This window comes from Perca fluviatilis, chromosome 16, assembly GCF_010015445.1.
Source record: "Perca fluviatilis chromosome 16, GENO_Pfluv_1.0, whole genome shotgun sequence".
NCBI lineage: Eukaryota > Metazoa > Chordata > Actinopteri > Perciformes > Percidae > Perca > Perca fluviatilis.
Genome location: NC_053127.1, coordinates 30,767,015 through 30,792,694, shown reverse-complemented (window position 1 = coordinate 30,792,694; position 25,680 = coordinate 30,767,015). Strand labels below are relative to the sequence as shown.

Below are 25,680 nucleotides of genomic sequence, written 5' to 3'. Positions count from 1 at the left end.
ATTTCCGAGGTCACATCTCTGGAGAAACTAGGTAAACCATTTTGTTCAGGGCACAATGGTGGATGTATCGCAGTGGGATTTGAACCCAGGTTTCTCACACCAAAGGCATATGTCTTTATTGAGTTTGTGCACAGTTAGTTGAAGTATACTAAAACACAGTAGCCAGAAATATTTTATTATAACCTGGTGAAATACTGGTAAAAAATATTCAATATTTACAATATTTGCAGTGCTTTTTATGCTTTTTGTCAGTTTACCGCCAATATATCTAATAGGTTATAATGATTTGCTTGAAAAGAGAAAAGCAACATAGTGTGTGAAGTGCTTTATTGGATGGCATCAATCTTCAATCAATCTTTATTTGCATTGGATATATATACAATTAAATGAGAAACTTCCATTTTCATAATCACAGGCTATAAGTCATCTATTTTAACAGAGACAGTGGCTTTAGGGTTCAGGTTGCGGCAGACAGGCGGTTATTTGAAATGGAATGAAGCCCCCCACGGCATTCTCATGACAGTGGTCGAACAGCGCCACTCCAGTCCAGTCGGTGACGGGTGCGCATGTGTGTATGATTGCGCGGGCAGCGCGGTGCGTTTGTAGTTCACAAGTAGGTAGTCGGTTATGTGGTCTTCTTGGGCGGGCTTTCTGTGACGTTAAAGTTACAATTGACTGTTTGAAATGAACAATGTCATAAACAAAATAGATTCAGAGCTGTGCAACGGAGGTTATACGATGGTAAAACAGCCACAATCCAGTAAGGAAGAGTTTTTTTTACAACGAGGACATTTTTTGCGACGTGAAGGAGAGTGGGAGCGCCATTGAAGGATTGGAGCAGCACTGAACACATTTCATGTAAGTGTTTTAATAAAGAAAATGCTTTCTATTCACTAACCAACATATTCAGTTCTTTAAAGATCGGTAGCAAAATATTTACAGAACGGTATTAGGCCCATAGTGATAACAAAAGTTGCAAAACGAACTCCTTCCAAGTTAAGCTAACCTTAATGTTAGCTTATCAAAAGTGACATACACTTGTAACGTTAAGGTTTGTAAGTTCTGCAAAGCATCGATTGCTTAGTTTTATTTTTAATGTTAAAATTAATATAATGCATCTTGAAAAACATGACATTTCACTGTGGACGTACGAAAGCTCTGCTGCTTTTATGACAGTGGGTGCACTGCATATGTAAGTTAACTTGCCGATTCCACAGGCATACAGTTAAACCAGTGCCACAAACACATGGGAAGAAATGCTTTAGCGGCATTTTAGCTATCTCATTTTTATGTAAATATGTTGTGTATATCTTAATAACTAATCTAATATGCATTCATATCTAATAATGACAGCAAAATAATGTCTCGTTATTGAGGTTTAACTATACTTTTTGTTCTGTGCTTGTATGCAGAATCAAGAAGACCCAGCCAGCCACCTCTTCACCTGAGGGAGAAACTGCCCAGCCCTGTCTTCCCCCAGTCAAATAACCATTCCATGTGGCAGCAGCATGTGGGTGGACAAGTTCCAGGTGCCTTGGGAAAAAATAAGGCCCCTTTCTTACCATTGATGCTGGTAAGAGGCCTTCTAGAACTTCATCTTGAACAGTTGTAAAGGTTACTTATTTGTTGTGAACAGAGTAGGCCTACAATATTTAATCCTCCACAATTCCATAGTAGTAATCTTGGGTTCATCAGGTAAACTTAGTATGAAAGGCTGACTAACATCCAAAAATGTTGCAGCTGCTGTTTCAGAATTTTATGAAATTTGAATTTAGCTTTCATACAATCAAGAAATGTGAAATCACTGTCAAACATAAACCTCTCAATTTGGCAATATTAAAAGCTTTGACTTTACGCGACAACATAGACTGATTATCTGCGTTTCCTATAAATTACCAAGACTATGGTGGCCCGACACAGCCTAATTTGTTCCATCATAGTTTCAAAATTAACCGAAACTATTTTTACGCTTTGCTCTTTTAGTAGTTCCGTTTAACATTCAGATTGGGGGTCAGTGAGGCAGTGCATAAGACACATGACTTTGGTGTGAGAGACCTGTGTTCTATTCTCACTGCAACAAATCCATTGTGTCCTTGAGCAAGTTACTTAGTTGATGTGTGTAACCTCTGACATACACTCACTGGACACTTTATCAGGTACTCTTTGCTAGTACCAGTCAAGACCCTATTGCCTTCAGAACTGCCTTAATTCTTTTTGACAAACAATATGTTGGAAACATTCCTCAGAGATTTTGGTCCATATTGACATGATAGCATCACACAGTTGCTGCAGATTTGTCAGCTGCACATCCATGATGCAAAGGCTGTTTGAAGCCTGAACCATTGATACAAGGCAGGATGGATCCATGCTTTCATGTTGTTTACGCAAATTCTAACCCACCATCTGAATGTCGCCGCTGAAATCCAGACTCATCAGACCAGGCAACGGTTTTTCAATCTTCTATTGTCCAGTTTTTGGGAGTCTGTGCGACTTGTAGCCTCAGTTTCCTGTTCTTAGCTGAGAGGAGTGGCACCCGGTGTGGTCTTCTGCTTTTGTAGCCCATCTGCTTTAAGTTTGGATGTATTGTGCGTTCAGAGATGGTATTCTGCATACCTTGGTTGCAGTGATGCCACGTACTAGTAACGCGTTACTCTAATCTGACCACTTTTTTCAGTAACGAGTAATCTAACGCGTTACTATTTCCAAACCAGTAATCAGATTAAAGTTACTTATCCAAGTCACTGTGCGTTACTTGTCATTTTCCTTAGTAAAAATATATATTTTTGCTTTCTTCTTGCATCTCGGGGAGTGAAGTCATGTTTTCAGCATGTAGACAGTTCACGTGTACCACGCAGCGACACAAACGTAAACAACAATAGAGGGAGGAGAGAGATGCGCGTTTTCTAGCTGGAAATACAGTCACTATTTTGAGTTTGTGTCGGCTAAAGACGGCAATATTAAGGTTGGTTGTACACTCTGTGCTGGTGGCGACAAAGTGCTATCTAGCTACAAAAAGACTACGTCAAATTTGAAGAAACATTTGGAGTTGCAGCGCTGCAGTCAAACTTACAGAGCAAGTCCCAGCAGGTGGTGCGAGATAGGGGTGGGGGAAAAAATCGATACAGCATAGTATCGCGATATTTTTCGTGGCAATACTGTATCGATACACAGACTCCAAGTATCGATCTTTTATGATATATGTGTTGGTCAGTCTGTCTGCTGACAATCCCCATTTTGCAGCAATACAATTGAAGGGAGATGAACAAACAGAGAAATGTATCTTTTTAGATAAAACAAATGTTGACAAAATTGTCCTTTGGGGACATCATTTGAAACTGGGAAAAATTTAAAGTTGGAAAAAAGGTAATAAATTGCAATATATCGCAGAATATTGCAATATGTTTAAAATCGCAATAATATTGTATCGTGACATAAGTATCATGATGATTATATCGTTCGTGAGGCCTCTGGTGATTCCCACCCCTAGTGCGAGAGCAGGAGGTCCCCACCACCCAAACAACAAAAGCTGGACTTCGGTGATAAACCAGTAAGTGAGGGAGACTTGAAGAAGTAGGTCGGGGCAGTAGGCCTATGTTGTAGAGGAAATGCCCTGCCCTTAAACACCGTTGACTGGCTCTCTTCCGTGCCATAATAAACCAGATCCTACTACTGTCACGCCGAGCGTGCCTCACAGTAAACCCGGTTGTCATTTTTATGTTGAGGCTGTGGGGTGTTGTCGGCAGCTGCTGAATGTAACTAATAAAGTAACCCGTTACTTTTTAAAATCAAGTAATCTGTAAAGTAACTAAGTTACTTTTCAAAGTAACTGTGGCAACACTGCTTGGTTGTAAGCGTGGTTATTTGAGTTAATGTTGCCTTTCTACCATCTCGAACCAGTCTGCCCATTCTCCTCTAACATCAAAATGATATTTTGTACAATATGTGGACACACATTGAATATGTATTCCCTTTTCAGGATGTTGGAGACATACCAGGAAGATGCAGTGGCTCTGGTAGCAGTGGTCAATGAGGAGCAAGAGCCTGCAGGAATCACCTTTTTCAAACTCACCACGTCATTCATACTCAACCATCAGGTTTTAATGTGTCACAGACCTTGGATAGATATTCTGATGATTTTGTTTGGCGTTATTTATGTTTTCCAATTAAGCTACCTTAAAAAGCTTAGTGTTTTTTTTTTTTAACTTCATCCAGAGGTTTTGTAGTATAAAGTCAGAAGAGCCCAAAAATGGCGCTTTGGGCTTGCATGCTGTACTGGATACAAATGGATTTATTAAGATTGCCCTAAATGTTCCATATATTGTACAGTGTGCTATGGCCATTCAGTGTATGGTGTTTAAATAGTTATAATACAAACCATTTATTTATTTATATGTTAAAATGTTCTGCTTGGGTTTTGTTTGGATCACATTCCTGTCTTTTTCCCCTGCATGGATTTTCATCTATTTTGTATACCAAGTAACTCCAGCACAAAGATACACAAACTTGGCTCTAGAAAGTCATAAAATATAAAATTGAATCAAGAAAGTGAGGAAGTCTTTTAATTGTACATGGATGTTCACTGTATGGAATACCACCATTTTGTATTAGCCTCTCATATCTCTTACAGTCCTATCAAAGCAAAATGGCAACATTCATTGCTTTATGTCGCCCCAGTTGGATTTTAAATAATATATCTGAAAATGCTATCAGTAATGTAAATAAAATTAAATGTTTTTGTGTTATGAAGGATTTTAGTTGGACTTTTTTGTTGGGGGGTGGACAATTCTGTAAGCAGAAATGTTTGACTTATTTCTAGCCCTATATTGTGGTTCTGTGATCCGTGTATGGTAGCTTCTGCTAGCTAGTTAGCTCTGCTTGCTGTGCATCTATCCATCCTACTGCTGATTCTGGGGGGGGTGTTATAGATTTAAACATTAACATTAGTTAATGGGTGTGACCTGTGTGCTCAGCCAGCAGCAAATACCAGATATAGGAAACCGGCTCAGCGTGTCGTCACATGTAGCCCAGAGTAAAGTAAACTGTTGAAAACAATTCTGAACAGTGGGAAATCTGAGGTTTTGGCTCACAGGGATTTCTTTAAATATGTTTAACTCAATATTTGACACTTTGGCCATGTTTAGCATGAACATCTGACATTGTAACATCAGATATGACAGAAAACACAGAAAAGCTTAATAGGTCTCCTTTAACAAATAGTATGAATCAAAAAGGGTTTCTGGTCTCTATTCTAACATAAATTAATAATATATACTACTATACTGTAATATAAAATGTAAATGTGGCAAATTAAGTAAATTAACAAGCAAATCCATATAAAATTACTGAAGAAATATCTTTTACTGTCAATTGTCACTAATTGCACAAACAGTTTTATTTATTTATTATTTTTAAATAAAATATTTGTGAATTGTACATGTTCTTCTTTGTGTGTGTAATTACAGTGATTGTGGCTGTTTTAAATGATAAAAACTGTATTTTGGCAGTTTAATAATGCTTATAGACAGTTTAACAATGCATATAGACATTTATACACTGATTAAAAAGCAATTATTCAAGGTTTTTGTTTTCAAAATGTCCATAATTTTACGAGATATTTGTCAATTTACAAGTATTCTATGTAAAATGACAGAAAAATACTTTTTGTTGGTAATTGCCACTAATTGTATGGACTTTTAGCAGTGTTTTTACAGTATTAAACTTACACTTAACAGTTTTATCTTTTAAATAAAAAAATTATATTTGTGAAAATACGATACATTGTGAATGTATTTTGAAAGTCATTTTATGTGAAAAAACGTACATTTTCTTTAAAATAATGAAAATGCTATGCTTATTCACGGCTACAGGTTTTTTATGTTATTTTACATTAGACATTTAAATTCACAGTTTATTTTTGTAATTTATTGGTGTTTTCATGTATTTAAAAAATACAGAAAAAATCTGTAAAATTAACAAGAAAACGTATGTAAAATTACAGATTTTTTTTACAGTGTATGCATAGGGCCTAGGGTCTTGTGCTACGCCCCTGGCTTCAGACCAGTCAGATGTAAAGGAGATCTTCCCAATAAGCCATCTCGTGCCAGATTTGCTGTTGAGTCTCCCCTTGGAATGCGGAATTTTGATGCTGAAGAAAAAAGCAAGCACACAACATCTCTTGTATATTGTTTGCAGGCTTTGTTTTTTCTGACAAAACGTGAGTATGTAGCAGGCCTTTGAAGAACTGATGGAAAGGGAACCTGAAATCAATGAAAACACAGACACCTGTGCATTACAAGAGAGCAATAGTTCATTGTGAATGAAAAGTGTAGCTGCAAACCAACTAACTGGTAGTATCATCAACCCATCATGGGGTCTCTATACGATTGATCGATTACCAGGTAGTTCATTAACCTTTTTTTGTCAATAAGCAATTTATGAAATCAAAATGCTGGTGTTGTGTAAAATATGACACGATGATTGGAACTAATGCCGAAACATTACACCACACAAATTAAAAAACCAACAAACAGCCAACTAGGTTACATGAGTATGAAAGTATACCGAGCGGTATGATGTCCCAGTGAAGGTGATGGGTGTGGCTGGCCCCGGTGTGTTATTGTAGGTGGTGGGAGCCTGAAGAGACATTAGCAAAAGCAGGAACATTTTTTACAGTATGCACTCTGGTACCTTATTCACATTAAATTAAATGTCTTTATCATTGTGACTGCCTCTGTCCTCCATCAGCATTACTCTCTCTCTAGCCAAGCAGAGAACGGTTTTATCTTGTGAGTAAAGGCCAGCAGGTAAGCCAAGGTGAGATGTCTGACTGAGGACAGAGGCAGAGTTCCATTTGACCAACAATTTACAGTGTTATTTGTGGGCCTGAGGGGTGACAAGTAGCCTTCATTAGCTGTAACGCTAAATTATATAATTTATGCTTTGCTGCTCAGAACATCTTCACATAATCTTGAACTCACATTTACTCATGAGTTCATCCCACTGCGTCACTTAACATGTGTGAGTTTTACAGTTTATAGAAACAAATGTGCTACACATAAAGTGCATTGGTGCTAGTAGCAAATCTCTACTGGCTACCGTTAGCTAGTTTAGTTAAGTTAGCCTTGACAAGAATCCAATTCTACGTGATTTTGAAAACATACTTACTGAGGTGGCCTGTGGTGTCCCTGAGGTGGTCGTTGTCATTGTTGAAAAATTTTGTATAGCCGCCAGGACGGCTCTGCCAATGTTCTCGGCTAACACAGATTCGTTGGATATTTTCGCAGCGCGACCATGGCCGACAGTACCGTACCTGGTCAGGGGCGGGTGGGGATAGGCTCTTGCTGGCCTTTATGCAAGCGAACATGACAGATCAGTCAAAGTGAGCCCCCTCGTGGCTGGCTACAGTGGCTACATGTCATAAGTCCCGCACCCTTCATAAAAGTGACACTAAAAACTCAAAGTACTCTTCAAATACAGTTTCTCCAAACGTGTTTATTATTTAAGATAGTTATTATCACGATAGTCCATGTCCAAGAGTCCATTTCCCCAGATGAGATGGTTTTTATTCGTTATTTGACACTATGAGCACACACTGACCTCCTCGAGCTTTTATTTTGGTACTTCCGGTTACTGGCATTTTGAGTTTGCATATTAGTTAAATATTTAGTTTCACCCGAAACATTTAGATTCAACATTTAGATTTAGATTTAACATTTAGATTTAACATTTAGATTTAGATTTAACATTTAGATTTAGATTTAGATGTAATATTTAGATTTAGCATTTAGATTTAACATTTAGATTTAAATTTAACATTTAGGTGTAACATTTAATATTTAGATTTAACTTTAAAATATCTCTAAGTTGACAAATATTGTTCAAAATTTGCTAAAAAGTGACACTCAAAAATTCATAGCAGTTTTTTAAACATTGTTTAAAGTTAAATGTGACAAAATGTTGCTGTTATTTTCAGCGTGAGCTGCTTTACAAACGACACCCCATACCTGTGGCCATATTGTATCTGCATTCCGTTAATGAGGGCTTTGTATATGCTTGTGCATGCACTTAACGCAGGGTAAACTTGTCACCTGTTCTGAAACTGGAATTTGGATGGTCCCTGTTGTGTGTGGAATTGTCTCGCATTGCCAGAAGATCTCCACAGCGCTGTGGAGTAAGGTCTGGCTATATCACATGTACATTCTGGGATAGGAGAAAAAAAATGCTTTAGGTTGTTTTCATTTTTTTTAACTAGTGATAGGCCGATTTTATCGGCCAGCCAATACGCGGCTGCTGCGTTCGCGTGGAACTTTGTCACTGGCATCAGTTTGTTAAGTAAAAAGCACATGTATATAGTGGATAGAAAGCATTCAGTCATAGTTCTCACTGTAACACCATTTCCTGAAGGCAACATTACAGAGGAGTCTTCTGCCTTCTTTGTTAGGCTGTCACTCATAATGCCACGCCCCTCTGAGTTGAAGCCACGCCCCCTACGCAAAATCAGGGCCAAAAGTCTGAAACCGAAAAAAAATGATCTGAAAGTGAAAAACAGATCTGAAACCGAAAAAAAAGATTTGAAGCCGTAAAAAAAATAAGTTTTGAATCTGAAAACATGAAATGTGGAACTGAAAAGAAATATAAAAGTGAAAAATGAAAATTTATAATTTATTCAAAATAATTCCAGAATTGAATCTAAATTTTATTCAAACTGAAAAAAAAATTGGTACACTTATTTTTAGTTTGAATACATGGTTTTATTTTTTTCCAAGTTTTGACCAAAACTTAAATTTTCAATTTCAAGCTTTAGTTTTTCAACTATATATATTTTTTTCAAATTAACAAAACATTTGGCCCCGATTTAGCTCCATATAGACCTACCAAATGTAATGGCAAACCAAACAAATAGTTAGAGATATTTCAGTCTGGATCAAAGTGGTGGACCCACTGACCAAGAAACCGACATTGACATTGATAAAATATTGAATGGAACTGTTTTAAAAATTGGATTTTACTTTTAATATTAAGTGTAAGGAAAAGTCTCTTGGGTTTGAGTTCCAACAGCTTTTCCTACAGTACCACCAACAGCTGAAAACGTACCTCAGGAAAAAGCAGGGGTGATTCATGTACATAAAGTTGTCTTTTCCAAGACAAAACCAGTGAATTTGTTGTTCCTGTTATAGTTGATAGCATGACATGAATTTTGGTTGCTGGCTGTAACACGAACAGCTTAACACCTAACTTTTTCCGGTACATCACACATTTCATGAAGGCTGACTTAAACTTATGTGAGTTTGTGAATGTATTGCAAGAATTAGGTCAATATATATTCAGAAATAATTACAATAAAACATGTTCCATACTTTGAAATATAATTCCAGTGTAGGTTTGTGGTCTATGCTCGTGTGGCCAGAGAATCCTATATGTGATATAAATCTGTCAGTAATGACATGTCTAATATCCTGCTCACTGATGAATAATGCAGGGGGTGGTAAAAAGTGATAACGTCAGCATGTAATACAGTGTTAGGAACTTAATGATAATCCCTTAAATTGACAATTTAATATTCCACTTTTAAAACGGGAAGTAGATTTTACAAAATGTTTTATTTTTAAAATATGCAGCACAGACATCAATTGGTCACATTGAGATTTACGTTTTGCAGTATTAAAGATTATAAATATATATCGTTGCTATTAGGCAGAAACCTTGTATCTCCATATTTGGTCGTGTTGGGACCAGCAGTGGGTTAAAAATTGTTGATTAAACTGACATCTGAGAGATAAAAGGGCCAACATGGGCCTGAGACAAAAGGTGGCCTACGTGGAGAATCCACGTTTCACCAAACTCCTACAGGTCACCACTGGGACAAAGGTCACAAAATGGCTGAATGACCAGCAGGGAGTGGCCAAAGTGGCCAAACTCTAAAAACTCTAAGAACTACAGGCTTGTAGTCTTCACACCTTCAAGAGATTTTAGTCTTCCTATTTGTTCAGCGGGACCATAAACACAGCATGAGGTCTTTTATAAAACATTCTGACACCCGAAAATCCACTGTCTCCTGCTGCGGGCTCACGCTGCTCATGGAAGCACACAAGCTTGTGCTAAAACTTCCATTTTCAGAACACTTCTGGATCCTGGAAAATATGCACCGGTGTTTTTATACCTGCAGGAGAAGGGAACAAGGTTTTCTCCTCAAAAGTCGACTGGAACTAACTCCCTCTATGCTGCTCCGTCTTGGAGAGAAAAGTTTTCTTCCGTGCATTGCTGACGAGCAATTCGGATTTTTGGTTCTGTTTCCCGTGGAAGTCTATGGGATAATCCAGGACAACACACAGTAAGAAGGTTTACGGTCTGGGCAGAGATAAATAGTGTGTTTTATTAATGAGTAACTTGCTATTGTTGCTATTTGTGTTGCCATTAATGTGATCTGATTAATAAGCGCTACTGGTGCGCATTTGATGTATTAATCTGATGGTATCTACCACGTCCCATCATTTTCTGTGAATGTATCATTTCACCACGATACTGTTGATATGTTGTGTTGAATATTGCAGCTAGCTTGTTAAAACTGTAATTGCTACCTGCTAACTTCCCTTTCACAGAGTTTTAGTTATTGCAGGGCCGGATTGGGACTCATTTTCAGCCCTGGATTTTCATGTTTTAGACCGGGCCACTTTACTTCACGAATGACTATATTAAAAAAATTTAATCAAAACCTTAGTATATAAGTCTGCAATAGCACCCTGTCCTCTACATCCTTGTAATTCGGTGTATTTTGTAAAATATCACTATTTCCAAGTGTTGCCTAACAATGTAGATTTATTAGAAAAGTTAACATCTTAACAACAATCTATTTTTTCCTTTGAATATTTCATACAACTTTCATAATGGGTCACAAGTAATATTTGGTCATAAAAAGTGATTATATTGTAGCTAATCTGATCATGTTTGCTTGTTCACACACTGTGATACAACAGCTTACAGTAGATGTGCCATCCACACTGACAGCAGCTATCCTATATAATGCACACTACTGGCTCTGCTTCTGACACTAAATCACATTTTCTAAATTGTCATACTTCTCAGCACAAATCTCTCCTTTTTACAAAGCTTTCTGATCAAGTCAAGTCAGTGTCATTATGGTAGTGCCGAATCATCTGGCATCATTAATTATCCTAGGGCATTTTTCATATAGAGCAGGTCAACACCACACTCTTATTAATTCTTATAATACAACCCTACCTGCCCAAACTGGAGTTCTGGGCTCATATAGCTGCTGCTTGGTAACCTTACTGGCTCTTCACTGTCACTGTTAGCAGCAAACTGGACTAGTAGCTGCTGCTGCAGAGCTACAAGAACAAGTTTGATTCATAAACGCCTGTTTGCAGGCACTTTTCCTAACTAACTTAGCTTACCCGTCTCAACGTCTTCATTTGGCGTTTTGCTAAAAATAGAAAAAGTTCATCTGGCCGCGTCACTTTCTAGAGCTATACTTTCTAGAGCTCTACTTTTTAAATTGACGCTTTTTCAGTGCCGTTTTGCGCTTTCTATTACCCATTTAAAACAGTGCAGGCAGCATAGGGACAGCATCCATAATATTCAACTATGATTTCAACCCAGTGCCATACCTGAACACCGGCCCTCACAACCAAACAACCAGACCGGCCCACCGGGAATTCTCCCGGTGCTCCCGATTAGCCAATCCGGGCCTGAGTTATTGTACTGAGTGAGATAATCAGGTTTTTCAAAGTGCCTTTCCTTTCCTAAGGGGCTTCCTTTCTTCTATCACTAACACACACACACACACACACGTACGGACATACACACGCCCAAATGAACAGCTGGCCAACAGCGAGTCATGTATGTCGAATTGCTACACAGCTAGCACATAGCAAAGTAGCTAGTGTGTCCCTCTTTGTTAACCCCACGTTAGTCTGAGAGCTAACTGACTAGCTTAGTCACGTGGTGTTGCAACGCAGCCCACTACTGCCCTCTTGAGGCTAAATAGCTTTCGTGCAGCTAAGACATAGCCTAGCTTCAATGAGCTAATGGCTAATCTGGGTGTGACCCATAGACAGTATATAAGAATGGACCAACAGATCCCGTTGCTCTGGACGGAGACCAGTGAAGGCTATTAGAAGCACTTTTCTGGTGATCGCTAGCTTTACTGAGCAGCCTCCAACTGAGAGAGACAATGTAAATGTGACGTGAGCAACGTGTCTGAAAGATGTAAGTCTTCTGGTAGCTGTGCCAAGAGAAATCTCAATCATTCCCAATCTTACAGAGATGGGGAGTGTAGGTATATGTAAGGAGATAACATGGGCACAGGCTAATTATTGCTAACTAAAATGCTAGTTAACATTAGTAATTAAACCTAAACAGCTCATGTAACTCGAAACTGCCTGCGAGCTTCTCCTGTACTATACGGTAATTCCTCTACTATGTGACACAATCGTTAGCCTTTTTTTACAAAAACATCTGCTACGGAGCCATAACGTGAGGTACAAGGTAATGGAGCCTTTTATACATTGTTGTGTTTCTTTAGAAATAAACAGTGGACAAATAGAGTCTTTAAACGCTTCAGATGTAAAGTTATTCACTGTCAAGTGACGTCAAAATGAATGCTAGTCAGTGTAATGCTAACGGGAGGTCATCTCTTTGTAGCATCAAAATGGCGCCATAGGAGGTTTGAGTTCTGAAGCGAAGCTTACCCCCTTGGTGTGACCAAGCAACCCCCGGGTTTCATCACTCCCCCCTCCTCCTCGTTCTCTCTCTCACATGCACACACACACACACACACACACACACACACACACACACACACACACACACACACACACACACACACACACAGTGTCTCACAGAGAAATGCTGGTTTGTTTTTCTTTGTTTTGTTGTAGATTAAAAAAGTATATTGTTTTTAATTAATCAAAGAATTATTGATCGGCCATTGATGATTTTGAAGTTAATAAATTCTATTATACTTTAATTAGCAGTTGTTTGTGATTATTTGTGTATTTGTTGTAATAATTGATGGTTGAACACAGGTCAGTGCTCGAATTCACCCTTCCTTTTGTTCCTTTAAAGAATATGAGATAGATTAACCAAGTTAAGATCTGTATTTTAAAGGAATGCCACCTAATGAGACTATTTCACAGTTTGATTATTGGTCCCTGACTTTGCAGGGTGGTGCCCTGTTTTGATTATTTGTCGATTTGATAAAGTTATTAATAACCATATTCATAACTTTATTACAGTTTTTTTCGATTGCTAAACGACAGTGGGCACAACTGGAGTCACATGTGCAAAACTCTAACTCCAGTCTGCACAGCAGCAGTTCATGTGGACCAAACTCTAGTTCGTTTTTCATTGCTTGAACACAGTTTTCAAAACTCTACACACTTATCCCATGACTTTAACCACAACGTGCACAACACTGTAGATTTACAGCACTTTGTTCAAATGCTAACACACTGCTGTCAAAACTGTTACAGTTTTTTTCGATTGCTAAACGACAGTGGGCACAACTGGAGTCACATGTGCAAAACTCTAACTACAGTCTGCACAGCAGCAGTTCATGTGGACCAAACTCTAGCTCATTTTTCATTGCTTGAACACAGTTTTCAAAACTCTACACACTTATCCCATGACTTTAACCACAACGTGCAAAACACTGTAGATTTACAGCACTTTGTTCAAATGCTAACACACTGCTGTCAAAACTGTAAACCACACATTCAAAACAGAATAGATTCCAGTCTGGTGCCTATCAAACACTGCTGATTGCAATTTTAGCTGAAAGCCTAAGCAGGTGTCTTGTTTTAGACTAGTTGGTGAACATATACGGTATTTATACAGAGAAAGCTCAGAAAGTCTTTTTTTGTATACAAACACCAAATAAAAATGAAACAATTATACACTGTACCGTTTGAGAGAAACAGGTAAAAGAGCAGAGATACCAACATGTCCAGGTAAGATGTCTGAGGTTATATACACAGCTATAAAAAAAAAAAGAAAGACTGTGTTCTTAGTTTTTCAGAAAGTAATGGAGGTGAAAGCAATAGAAACACCACATTCATTTGTATTTAGAGATGATGCAGATATCCAGTGTGATGAAGAAAACTTGCCACATGATGCTGGAGAGAGGCAGGATTAGTCACACTATTCTTTGGTACTGTTACGTATGTACCTTTAGTTTTTTTCCCCAGTAATTCCATAAATTACTAGAGACAAAATACTATATTGAAGATATTTTTCATTCCTTCTTGTTTACCTTATGTAAAAATTGGTATGTTATACAATCTATATTTTTTCCTTAAATAAACTATTGAGTAGTGTCAAGTCACTCAAATTGTTCAAACTGTAAAGATGAAAAAGTTTGTAATTTCTGTATTGGTGTTTGATGCTAGTGTTTTTACCCTCAGTGTGTTCTGAGAGACAGTGTGTGTTATCTCAGTGAGGCCTGTGCATAGTGTTTGACAGCACTGAGCCTGTTTTGAGACGTGTGTTAAGAGTTGTGTTGCTTTGATTGAGTTTTGCAGCTTATGTGAACTGTTTAGCTCAGGTGACTGTTGGTAGTGCAGACTGTAGTTTGAGTTTTGCACATGTGACTCCAGTTGTGCCAACTGTCATTTAGCAATCGGAAAAAACTGTAATATTGATAAAACATCTTTGATAATTTGCCAATAATTAAATCTGTACCCTACGATTTCCCAACAGTCGTTTATAAAAAAAAAATCATGAATAAATGTTGGTCACGTTTAGTCTGTATGTGGCAGAGGTGGGTAGTAACGAGTTTATTACTCCGTTACATTTACTTGAGTAAAAGTAAAAAAATTATACTTCTAGGAGTAGTTTTAATTCCCTATACTTTTTACTTTTACTTGAGTAGATTTGTGAAGAAGAGACTGTACTCTTACTCCGCTACATTAGGCTACAATGAGCTCGTTACTTTTCTTTTTACCTCTTTGGTATTCTATGGGTCATTGTTTTTATCCCCCCCGAGTATGCCTCATTTTAATGTTTTATTTTGACAGAGAGAGAGACTTCCACTAAAAGCTTTACCACGTGACTGTGTTTCACCAATCAAACGTAGTTGTGCAGTCTCGTCACGTGACCATACTCAATCTCAGCGGGACGGGTTAGCTTTACAGTCACAGCAAAACAAAAATGACAATGTCAGAATCAACCGTCGGCAATGCAGGCACAGACGAAGAGGAACAACCCAGAGGCCAGATCAACATGTCCTGGATTTATTTCAGTTACCCGGCTTCACCTAACCTAACAACCGCGGTCCCGCAAGCTGTGTCACAACGGTTGTTAACAACTACTTCAGTCAACCATCAGGGTTTCCCAATCTAGCGGCGCTTGTTCACATAAAAGAGGCGATGTTTGCACAACATGACCAATAGCCACATATTTTACATAAGAAGAGCAAACTATAATTCTACATAAATATGAGGAACATAGACACGGTTTTACAGGCAAAACGCAATACAGTCGCTGCTTCCTAAAACAGGAGGACAGATGGCAAAAAAAAAATAAATAGGCGACGCTGTAGATGCGTACATCACAACGCTTATCAATATCACTTCCCCATCAGTCAGGCACAAGATCTGACCATAATTACACTTGTAATTTCCATAAACTGCCGTTGCTTTAGCCTATTATTTCAGTTGCAACCCTGGCAGTGGAAGCGATCGTGAGAGCAAATAAAAAAATACAAAAAACATAATTCAAACCGCTGTGCGCATTACACACGGCTCAAGAAGCCGACAAATAGCCGATATGTAATATAAATATACCCATCACGCCATCATGGAATGTTAAAGGGGTTGTCGGTCTCTAAATGTTTTTTGTATGAGCGCACCTCTCTCTCTCTCTCTCTCTCTGCACCGAGCTCCACCTGATCTTCTAAGAACGGTGATGCCGTTCTCAATCGAGTATTGATTGGTCAGTAGGCGGTGCTTTAACACTGATTGATCTCTGATCTCCAACTTAGACCCTGTTTACACGTGCATGGTTATTTTTACAAACGGAAACATTTCCCTTCGTTTGTACCCTTCGTTTACACGCAAACGGAGAATTCGCCTCTGAAACCGAGTCTTTCTAAAAACTCCGGCCAAAGTGGAGATTTTGGAAATCTTCGTTTGCACATTTGCATGTAAACTGAGACAAACGGAGGTTTAGGCAGCTGAGAGAGAGAAAGAGGACGTGATTGGTTGCTGTTGTTGCTATTTTCGGGATTCTGATTGGCTAACGTGGGCTTGAGCTTCTCGTTACACCGCCACCTACAGGTCTGGCGTGCTCTTGACTGCATTGACGGCATATATACACGGGTACATATAAACAAACATTTTTCTGAAAACGGAGAGGTTGAAATGTCCGTTTATGAAAATAGCTGGCCACGAGTAAACGTAGCACTAACCTGCTCCCGACCAGGTTAGGTGTTCAGCATAAGTTACCACGGCGATTGAACCCGGTAACAAGTGATCCACCTTCGTGTTACAGAAAACCCTGGTGAACCTGAAGTTAGCTCGTTAACCCTAAATCTTGCTTCGTAGTCCAGGCCTCTGGCTTCATAATGAAAGCATGTTTACCTTAGTAAAAGTGCCAAACAGCAGCTCCATTACCTTGTTCTAGTTCTGCCTGCAGAGCCTGGTTAAAAAAGTATAAAGGTGTGCAAATTCGTGTTACTTGTGCTTATTTATTTTTTATGTATTATTATTTTATTTTTAAGTAGTTTTAAGTAGTGAATTTACCTGGATTATTTTAATTTAAGCTATTTTGTAATTAATTAATTTAAATTTATTTAATTGATTGGATGAACTATAATTAGCCTAAAGATGATCATTTTGTATTTTTTCATCTGTCTGATTGAATGCTTGTGTTAGAAAATATATCAGACGTTACTCAACAGTTACTCAGTACTTGAGTAGTTTTTTCACCAAGTACTTTTTTACTCTTACTCAAGTAATTATTTGGATGACTACTTTTTACTTTTACTTGAGTCATATTATTCTGAAGTAACAGTACTTTTACTTGAGTACAATTTTTGGCTACTCTACCCACCTCTGGTATGTGGGTTTTCCAAATAAACAGTAAAGAGGAGATTTCGTCTGAATTTCGTCTAAGGGAAATAGCTCATTCAAATGTTGTTAAATTGACCTTTTTTTCATTCCCTGAAGACATAAGTTGCACAACCAAGAAGACAGTACAGCTGCTCCCAGTGTCCAGCTTTAGGAAACAACAAATGCAATGTAGTTTTCCACCCAACGATAATGTACAAATCTTACATAAATAGATGCATAAATACGTATTAAAATTGATTTTACAGATGTTATATAGAAAATAATCTAGTTGACATAAGGAAACTTCTCTCACTTGTAAAACAGTTAGGTCCTTTGGATGCCTTACAGCCCCCGACAGTATGTCACAGAACAAATTGACCTTAATGTAATTGTAAAATCTGTGATCTATCTATAGTTATACATATTGACTCACAGCTATTAACCTTATTGCTGCAGCTGTTTAGCTGTTGGGAAGTGGTTTCGAGTTATATCAGACAGCATGATGAGCGATCTGTGGCATATACAAATACTCCATCACATGTCAGAAGGAATTGTTTATGAAATCATGCAGCTTGTCTGTGTTTTCTCACAAAGCACGTCACTGTCTTGTCAGCAGCAACGCTAGCCTGAGGGTTAAAGAAGAAGTTTGTGATTAAATACCTAGAATATCATTCAAAATATAAGCACACAATGAAATCAGCAAACGTGGTACCTTGGCCAGCTCCTCCTGTTAAACTGCCCAGAGTATATATTAAATGTATGAGTATCACTTCTATATCACTTATTTTATTCATGCAGTTTTTACCTAAAATATTTGATTTTAAAATCGGTTGTTTCGTTATGGAGTTTCAGTAAATTAAGTCTTGATTTGGGGACTTTTTAGTGGGGTGGCTGAGAAATAAAAGCAATCTTCTCCTCCTGGAAAACTTCTTGAGTCACTGACTCAGGAAGGTAGTTGCTCAACACACCCACTCCCCGATATGTCCACTCCTCAGCCTATATAACAGCTGACTTCCAGCACAGAAACACAAGTGGCATTCAAGGAGGAAGCATGAGGTCTTGCAGTCTGTGCATCATCCTGAGCCTGGCGGTGGCAGTTTACTGCATGCCTGTATCACAAGTCACTGAGCAAGATGAACATGATGCAGAGGTAAATATGTTTACTTCGTCTTGCATGCGCTCTTACTATTTTGCATTTAGGATGTGTTCAAGTTGTGCATTGGGGGGAACTATTGTTTTTCAAATGTTCTGAAGATCATTATTGACCAATAAGTATTCTCATCTTCTTTTATAGAGCTACCTGAAAAGATCTTTCAACCTAACACAGGAGAAAGGTCTAACTGGCAGACGGGGGATCAGGGCGGTGAGCAGGAAGCTGAGTGAGATGCAGAGATTCTTTGGCCTCCATATCACCGGGACTCTGGATGCTGACACCATGACGATGATGAAGAAGCCCCGCTGTGGCGTCCCAGACACCAACATTGCCAGTTTCTCCACGTCTGGAAGTAACCTCAAGTGGGAGAAAAACAGCCTTACCTACAGGTGACTGATCTGAAGAGAAAATGTGTGAGAGAAACTTAATGTAGGAATGGCATGTCGTTAATTATTTAAGTATAATTTTCTGTCCTACAGGATAGAGAACTACACACCTGACATGTCTGTGCCAGAGGTAGATGACTCCATAGAGAAAGCGCTGCAGGTTTGGGCCAAAGTCACTCCTCTGAGATTCACAAGAATCCACAGTGGCACCGCTGACATCATGATCTCCTTTGGCCGTCAAGGTGAGTGCTGTTAAGAAAATCAAAAAGACGTGTTCGTTCGATTTCTGAGGAGGAAGGAGAGGCGAGGTCCAATTGAAAGATTAAGCAAAAGATTTAATGAACAACAAAATGAAAACGACATGACAAAAACAATCAAACATTAAACATGAAACACTGCCAGCAGTGGACTGCAAGACATGCTTCCCTTGTGGGGTCACAGTCTGCAGTCCTGAAATCATCTCTGTTTCCGAATTATATTCCTGTCTCTCAGGTTAAGGACACACCTCTGAATTTCAGGTTTACTCCAGGTCACAGATAAAGGTTGTTTATCATGGTAGTGCCGATTCTATTCAAGTTTACAGAGTTTGCATTTCCTTTGTTCTAATCAAGTCTGGCCCCGCAGGGAGTGGCTCCCCAAAAGTTCTTTAAACATTAAGTCTTCTAGAGCATCTACATTCATGCTAAATAACAGACATGACCTGATTATTCTTCATTCAGTATGCTAAATGACAGACATGACCTGATGATTCTTTAGAAGCTTGAGAAGGTGTGAGCCAGACAAATGCTAATTAAGTGTGGTGTGATGCAATCGGTATTGTTTCAGTGTTCTTTTCTAGATACAGTGTTCATTTAACTAAATGTATATTTTTTATCAGACATCACCAATGGTTTAATTTTTTACAACCTAACAGTGCTCAACAGTGTTGGGTTGTTACAGTAACGTAACTACTTTTTTCGGGAAAAAGTAAAGTAACGCGTTACTACTGAAAATTTGGTAACGAAACGTAGTTCCTTTTTCAATTCGGCGCAACGTTACCTTTCCCAGGGACAGATTTGACAGCGACATTGCCTTCTCAGCTGCGCGCTCACAAGCTCCACATGGGACGTGACAGAGGCTGGTAGTAGCGGAGCAATGCTGCAGCCAAAGCTAGCGTTTTTAGCTTTGTGGCTTTTTACTGGACGGCGCTCTGAGCGGAGAGCTATGTCACACATGCCACTACATCGCTGAGGACTGGCGGTTAAATTGTCCGTCCTACAAACAGAGCATGCCAGGCAGACACAAAGCTGACAACCTCACTATGGATGCCGTGGAGATGGGCTCATACATAGGCTACACGTAGCGGACCGCTGTGGACTTGTGTCGGTCGCATCGACACGCAAGGACTTTCAGAAAAGAGGCTGCATGTGTCTATGACAATGCACGGACCATCGTGGCTGCGCGACCAGTACTACAAGTAGATATGGACATTACACATTAACACCGTGTAACGCCGATGACCTGCCGATATGCTTTTAACCCACGCTGGACTCGTTCATAATGAATCAGCCGTCACTCTGTGAGTAGAGAATCTGCAATGTAGCCTAGTTCAGACACTTCACTGATAAACCATAGATTGGATTTATGGTCAAAGATAGCTTTTGTATAATTAACTTCAGTCTCTGCCAGAGACACCTGCTTTTAAAAGTAACGTAAAAGTAACGAGTAAAGTAAAAAGTTACTTTCCATAGGGGGTAATAAGTAAAGGATAACTTTTTTAAGAAGTAACGAGTAACGAACAAACACTACTTTTTAAAAGTAACTTCCCCAACACTGGTGCTCAATAACTTTTCCTTTTCCTTTCCCAGTTATATACTCTCTCTGTGCTCAGGTTATTGGTTGTGACGTCCCATAAAGTGTCTTTGCTGTAACTACATGTGTTTGCTGTGTCTTGTATCACATTGGGCAGCTGATCAATAATAGCGCTAAGATGCATTTAAAAACCCTGTTCTGATTTGCGGTTTTTTACACTAATTCATGGCTTGCAGCTCTATTTGGTTTGGAAAACCTGACAAGAGTGTGATTTATTGTCAACAGAACATGGTGATTTTTACCCCTTTGATGGCTCTGGTGGATTTCTTGCCCATGCCTTCGGCCCGGCCCCTGGCATTGGAGGAGATGCTCATTTTGATGATGATGAGTTCTTTACTTTCCGCTCAAATACCGGTCAGTTTGTTCTATTTTACTCACTAACTGCTACTGTCAGTGTTTTGACATGCTATAATCATGGAGAGGAACTGCAACTAACCTGTACTTCTGTGTTTCCTGCTGTAGGCTACGTCTTCTTCCTGGTGGCTGCCCATGAGTTTGGCCACTCCCTGGGCTTGTCTCACTCTGATGATCCTGGTTCTCTCATGTACCCTGCGTACTCATACAATAACCCAGACACCTTTGTTCTGCCACAGGATGATGTCAACGGCATCCAGTCTCTCTATGGTTAGTACTAACTGGCTGGATCATCCATGCCTGTTTGCAACGCATTCTCATTAAAGGGGTGATAGAATGCAAAACCGATTTTACCTTGTCATAGTTGAATAATGACAGTATAGTGGGTAACTAGGACATACAAAGAACCTCTAAATCCCATTGACACCTCTTTCCTCTGCAAATCTCACAATTTTAAACTGCCTCTGAAAACAGGCAAATCTCAACAAGCCGCCTAGTTGACGTCAATTCGGCAGCTCCTCCTCATTTGGCTCTAGTCTCTGTTTGTCACGCCCCAACATTTACATAGGCTACACAACTGACCTGAGATCAGTTAGTCTTCTGAATCTAGGTCGGGCAGATCTCAGAAATTGTATACATTGTTCATCTGCTATTTTAACATTAAATTCACTTGTGAGACTTTTTTATGCGAGAAATAAACTATGTAGAGGTCAAATATGGGCCGTTTTACAAAAATTGATGTCTAATTGCAAATTTTGTCCGACTGTGTGTCGGAGTTCAGCGGCCGGTGCTACCTGTGTTTCTGCCTCGCCGCCTGGCCTGCTTTCCTTCACAGACCCCGGCCTGCTGTGAGCTTGATTGAGCTCCGTCACGGCTGGCAGCCGACAGCACTCCATACCCGTGCAAAGTCACCGTTTTGTGGGTGAATGGACTACCAAACGCCGCTGCTCTGACAGAGCTCCAGGGCCTGCAGCTCCCCTCTTCCTGCTAAATGCCCCGTGTGTGTGAGTGAGAGCGCGGTCAGCGAGCTTGTTACGCCAGCAATCTGTTACAACAGGTTCCAGTATATCTTATAATGTGTGTATTCATAATGTGTTGAGTTATTTAAACATTACATCACATTATTAAACGATTGGGGAAATAAACGCTTCTTGTCCGCAAGTCTCATTGATAGAGCCCGCGGTGAGCTGGAGTCCATCAATGAGAGCTAGCTAGCCTCCTCCTAACGAGACCTCTGAAATTCACAAAAATGCATTAAAATTGAAATCGTACAAGTGTTAGCTAAGCTTTATAGGACATTGGGGTAGATGTTATATAAGTGGCGTGACGAAATTCAAACTGTAAATATACTATAGTTATGCCAAAAGTGTAGCTAGCTGGCTGCAATCATTTCCCATTGTATTGAATGGAACATATAGCTAGCTAGCTGCTTGTCCTAACAAGACACCTCACGTTCATAAAAATGCCTTAAAATCAAATCGGACACAACGGTTAGCTTTATAAGACATTGGGGTAGATGTTCTATAAGTGGCATGACAAAATTCAAAATGTAATTAAAGCTGCAAGCAGCGATGACGGGCCCTCGCTTCTTGCCCCGGGGGGTACTGGCAAATGCAACATCACATGTAGACCACACATTCTAAGTTTCATGTAAATCGGAATAACTTTTGCCAAGATAGAACCGTTCACGTTTCGACACCCACCTACAGGAAGTTGTTCCTCCATAACTTGTGCATTGTGTTAGCTATCAAAATTCATTTGATAACTTTTAGTCACGAGGGTCCACCGTGTCTATATCCAAGTTTTCGTGCAGATTGGACTCACGGCCCAGGAGGAATTAGACAAAGTATGTTTCCCATATATCGCAATGTGAATAATTAATAAAACAAATTCTAACAGCGCCATCTAATGGCCGATTCACTCTAAATTTGGCATGGATGCTCAAGCCCCTATGCGGAACAACTGTGTCATTTTGGGTGGCAATCGGAATAAGTCTTGGTAAGATATGCAACTTCCTGTTTCGACAGCCACCTTCAGGAAGTTGGTCTTCTGTAACTTGCGCATTGTGTTAGCTATCAAAATTCTTTTGATAACTTTTGTCAGGAGGGTCCACAGAGTCTACGCGTACATTTTTGTGCAGATGGGACTCACGCTCTACGAGGAGTTAAAAAAAGTAGGTTTCGCATAAAGCGAATTTGCTAATTAATTAAAAAAATTAAAACCGCGCCATCTAAAGGCCGATTGACACCATATTTGGCAAACAGCCTCATTGACATATGAGGAACAACTGTCTTAAGTTTTGTGTCCATCAGAATAGCCATGTGCAAGATACAACCGTTCCTGTTTCGACACCCACCTACAGGAAGTTGGTCCTCTGTAACTTGCGCATTGTGTTAGCTATCAATATTGTTTTGATACATTTTTGTCACGAGGGTCCTCCAAGTCTATCTGCAAGTTTTTGTGCCGATCGGACTCACGTCCCAGGAGTAGTTAGACAAAGTAGGCTTCCCATATATCAATATTTTGCTGATTAATAAAAAAAAAATTTAAACTGCACCATCTAATGACCGATTGCCGCCAACTTTGGCACAGATTCTAAACCGGCCATGATGAACAACCTTGTCAAGTTTCGGGGCAATGCGAATGATTGTTGCCACGATAAGGCAACTTCCTGTTTAGACAGGAAGTTCCTATAACTTGTGCATTTTTTCAACTATCAAAATTCTCTGGATAACTTTTCGTCATGAGGGTCAACAGATACTACCTGCAAAGATTCGAGAAGATTGAAATCATGGCCTAGGACGAGTTCGAAAGAATGTAAAACACCTGAATAATTAATAATGGCCGCCTTCCGGTTGGGCGGAGCTAATGAAGGTAAATGGGAAATATGTCCATAATGATTAGAGCAATATGTGTATTAAATCTGGTGATGATCGGAGCAACTATGTCCATGTTAAGGCCTTCCACACCTTAGGGGGCGCTATGGAGCCCGCTTAGAGGTATGGCCCAAATCACTGTACAGTCTCACAAAGCTCCCAGGTGTTTATGTGTGCGCCAATTTTTGTGAGTTTTCGTGTATATTGAGGCCGTCAAAAATGTGCCCAAGGGCTAAAACCAATTAGGGTCACATAGGCCACGCCCACTTTGACCAGTCCGTACCTTACTATAGGGGTGGCCTCATGAGTGGCCCTAGATGGTACCCATCAAATTTTGTAAAAATCGGATGAGCAGTTCATGAGGTATAAACTTTATGTACTTGTAGCGACCCAGTGGCCAATGTTCATAAAATGTGTGGGGCACCTCCAGAGGGTCATGGCAAACAAGAATCTTAAGTTTTGCGTTAATAGCAATTATTTTGGTTGAGATATGGCAAAGTTAGTGTTTTCATACTTAGCTACACACGTTTGTTTGTACGTAATATGTGCAGTTTTTATCCTATAAAAATTCTTTGGATAACGTTTTGTCAGGTCCATCTAGAGATGCTACCTGCCAAGTTTCATGCAGATCGGTCGCACGGTCTAGGAGGAGTTCGGCAAAGTAGGTTTTCAATAAATCGCCATTTTTCACGCATAAAAGTCTAGGCGGAAATGGGCGTGGCCTATATCAGGAGATTCAGCTGGATCCAGGGAATGCGAAGATATATGGTTTTTGAATGTGCGATGTACGGCTTGGGAGTTATAGGGCAAAACGCGGGTTTTTCTGCAATAGCGCCACCTAGTGGTGCATATGAGTAATTATTTTGAATCTTTGCAATTTTCACCACTTGTGACAAATTGTTGTGAGTTTTCGTGCATGCTAACCCCCTCAAAAATGCGACGATGGACTCGGAAAAATAATCTGACGAAAAACAATAGGTTCCTTCGCATAGGGCCCGTGCTCGGCACTGGCCGCGCGGCGCTCAGGAGAATGCCTAGGATGACCATACATGTAAACTCAACAAATGATGAAAAACTCTGACAATGAATACAATAAATATATTTTAATAATATTTCTCTGTTGTCATGCTTTTATTTTCTAGTGCTCGGGCCCTAAATATACTATAGTTATGCCGAAAAGTGTAGCTAGCTAGCTGCAATCGTTTCCCATTGTATTGAATGGGACATATAGTTAGCTAGCGCTCGTCCTAACAAGACGCCTCGCGTTCATAAAAATGCCTTAATATCAAATCGGACATAACGGTTAGCTTCATAAGACATTGTGGTAGATGTTATATAAGTGCCGTGACAAAATTCGAACTGTTATGCCGGCAGCCGGCCGCGGAGCCCCGGTAGTGCAGTATCCACAAAGGGTGACTTTGACCTGGGTATGGAGAAAGCCCAGCAGGCTGCCGCTTTCTCGTCAGACTGTGTGAAGCACCGAAAGTCTGACACGTCTTACCAAATTTGACATTAGCCATAAATTTTCGTAAAACGGCCCATATTTGAGCTTGATATAGTTGATTTCTCACATAAAAAAGTCTCAGAAGTGAATTTGGTAATGAAACACTGCAGTGTCTGGAATATGAGATTCTGTCGCTTCTCTAATGTGTGTGTATCGGGGATTCGCTCAACCAATCAGCGCGCGTCTCTAATGTGTGTGTATGGGGATTTGCTCAACCAATCAGCGCACGTCTCTACGTGTGTGTATGGGGATAAGGCTCAACCAAGCAGTGCACAGCTCATCTAAATATTCATGAGCATACCATATTTGGAGGAAAAGCTCTTGTTACAAATAGGGACAAAACATAGGGATGCATAAGGGCCAATAAAATATCAACCAGGCCATTTTCAGCCCAACCAATGTTACATACCCCATTAGAAGACCATAAAGAACAGTGTGAAATACCCTAATCATTCTATCACCCCTTTAACCAGTTTGTATCATATCCTAC

General features: G+C 39.6%; 1 protein-coding gene and 1 long non-coding RNA gene across 4 annotated transcripts in view; both read left to right on the top strand.

The window, feature by feature from the left end:
• The window catches only part of LOC120543890 (collagenase 3-like), a 92,745-nt gene that overhangs the window by 37,615 nt on the left and 29,450 nt on the right, over positions 1–25,680 (top strand). The gene's annotated exons all lie outside the window — the stretch shown is intronic.
• On the top strand, positions 819–4,226 carry LOC120543896. The gene is made up of 3 exons (XR_005636409.1): positions 819–858; positions 1,413–1,573; positions 3,977–4,226. It is a non-coding gene; the product is annotated as an uncharacterized LOC120543896 (long non-coding RNA).